This window comes from Triticum aestivum, chromosome 2B (assembly GCF_018294505.1).
Source record: "Triticum aestivum cultivar Chinese Spring chromosome 2B, IWGSC CS RefSeq v2.1, whole genome shotgun sequence".
NCBI classification, from domain to species: domain Eukaryota; kingdom Viridiplantae; phylum Streptophyta; class Magnoliopsida; order Poales; family Poaceae; genus Triticum; species Triticum aestivum.
In genome coordinates, this window is record NC_057798.1 from 508,974,797 (window position 1) to 508,977,769 (window position 2,973).

Genomic DNA, 2,973 nt, shown 5'->3' on the forward strand with positions numbered 1-2,973 from the left:
AGTCGGCAGCGGATTGGCAAAGGTAACATTGGTCTGAGCCGGATCTCCGGACCGCTGGACCACTGTCTTAAGCACCGGTGTCGACTGAGGGACCTGACCCTCGGGCGTTTTCCCGCTTGATGCCCTACCCCTCCTCCTCCTCTCTCTTAGAGGCACTTCTTCTTCATCATCCGGAAGCTCAATAATATCCCGTGGAGCTGCAACAAAAAGCAACCTCAAAAGTTCAATCGGCCAATAATTCAATCGGCAGAATAAATCCAAGTCGAATGGACAATACTAGCTTTGGAGGTGGCCGCGTCATCAGTTTCCTCGTCACCTGGGGCCTTGTCAACGTTCATATCAGTCGTGGCTGAGGCTGGGCTGGAAAAGTTTATAATCCATTCAGTCGGAACAGAAGTATCAGTCAGTGGAAGAAAAAGCAGAAAGAAAGAACACTCACCCAGAGGCAACAGGGATGTCCATCTTGATCTTGGGCAAAGTCTTCCGAGCCTATGAGGGGACGACCTTGGGCTGCTTGGCGACCTTCTCCATCGGCTCTAGAGTTGAAGTTCGAGCATGCTTTTGTGCTTGAGTGCTTGGAGCCACAGTCTTGTCACGCCCACCTGCTGGATCATGGAGTAGCTTGGATCGATGCTCCGTGCGAGGTGGTGAGTTGACTATCTCGTCGTCGTCCGACTCATCACTTTCCTCCTTGTCCTTGTCTTTTGGAGATTGCCAATCGCCGCTTTCCTCCGCGCTATCCTCTCCCTCCTGGTCTTGCTCCAGAGCTTTTTCACCATTGGGCATCGAGTACATCTCAGTGTAAACCTACACGACAAGAAGTCAAGTAAATAACAGTCGAATTCGAAATACAGTCGGTAGCAGAGATGAAACCTTATCTGGCTGGTTGTTGTCGCTGAATGGGTCGACTCTCCTGGATCCCCTGGGGTTGTCCTTGTTTCCTGTAATACCCTTCAGCCACAGGGCCACTGTCTTGGCCGAAACCTCCTCTGGATGACCCCGAGCGGTGTCGTTGGCTCCAGAGTACATCCACATCGAGTGATCACGAACCTGGAGTGGCTGGATGCATCGACTGAGAAACACCTCCAACAAGTCCATGCTGGTGACACCCTGATTGATCAACTGGACCACTCTCTCGACCAACATGTTCGTTTCCACCCTCTCCGTAGTGATCACTTTCAGTGAAGAAAGTTGCTGGGCGCGATCTAAAGAAAAAGGGGAAGTCCAGTCGACTGACCTGGAGTCGCAATGTCCTGGCAGGTGAACCAGGTCGACTGCCAGCCCCTGGCCGACTCAGGAAGTGTCATGGAAGGGAAATAACTCCTATTCCTCTTTTGGATACCCAAACCCCACACATTTGGATAACGTGTGTTCGCTCGTCACTCGAATTCGCTTTCTTCACCGACTAGGAGCGGATTGTGAAGATGTGCTTGAAAAGACCCCAGTGTGGTCGACAACCCAGGAAGTTTTCACACATGGACACAAACGCAGCAAGGTATGTAATGGTGTTGGGAGAGAAGTGATGGAGTTGGGCTCCGAAAAAGTTCAAGAAACCCCAGAAAAAAGGGTGCGGGGGAAGGGAGAAACCGCGGTCGACATGGGTGGCAAGCAGAACGCACTCACCCGGTCGCGGCTGAGGTTCCATCTCCCCCTCCGGCAGCCTTGCAGCCCCGTCGACAATCAGTCCGGACTCAACCAGCTCCTCCAAATCTTCTGGCCAGAGCGAAGATCGAATCCAATCGCCCTGGATCCAACCCGGCGGTAGAGCCGACCGCGATGACGACCTCCGATTCGTCTTCTTGCCTTTCGCTGCCCCCGTCGCCTTCTTCGCACGTTCGAGCGCTGCCATCTTCTCCTTCACCATGGTGGCGGGGCGGCAGCGTCGAGAGTGGAGGAGCAAGATGCGGTGGAGAAGCAGAGGAGAAATAAGGAGAATGGACGCGCATAGTGCAGACGCCTCGACCCCGTCGCCTTTTAAGGAGCCACTTCCGAGTGACTGACGCGTGGGCCCGGGCAATCCTGTCAAATCCCACAACAGTCGCGCGCTGGGTAAGTGGCGAAAAAGGTGGCATGGAGATCGAGGCGCTCCTGTCTATCCATCCCGCTTACTACGGCACGCTCCGCCTCGCGCGCTTCCCCGAAATTTCGAATCCCGTGAGATCCGGAATACGCCGTAACCAATCGCGCCAAAGATTTCGCATCAAAAGTAACACTTGACGAGTGATGGTATAAATCCACTTGGCAACTTCTGAATCGATCAAGGCGACTGAAACAAAGCCGAAGTTCCAACATGGGCCTCCCATTCAACATGAGTACTTGTGAAGCACAAGAGTCGAGCCAAGATCAACTTCAACCTTCTTTTCACTGGGACCTCAATCCATTCGGGGGCTAATGATGATGATATAGACCTGGGGTAGGGTCATAGGCCTGACCTATACGCCCTACCCAAGGTCACTACCCTAGAAGCAAAGACATCCAAGACACAGCATGGAGTACCAATTGGAGAAATCGAGTGCAATCCACTCGACCAGTCACCTCACTCGGGTACCCCTCCCTCTTAATATCATTCGACCATACAGGAAATCACTCGACCTATCGAAGGCCAGGAGTTGACCAGAATAGCAACGGTCAGGCGTTCACTCTGTAGTCTTTAAGATCATTAAAAGCACTTTATGGCTGGCGTTATCAGTAACACCCTGTTTTTATGTACATTGAACTCTTGGTAACGGGGGATGGCTGGGGTCCTGGCGCACTCTATATAAGCCACCCCCTCCTCTAGCACAAGGGTTCGCACCCCCTGTAACACACACTCTCATAATCCAGTAGACCGCCTCAGGGCACCAAGACATAGGGCTTTTACCTCCTCCGAGAGGTGTCTGAACTCGTAAACACTTGCGTACAATCTCACCGTAGCTAGGACCTTGCCTCCTCATTCGTACCCCCTATACTTACTGTCAGACTTAGAACCACGAC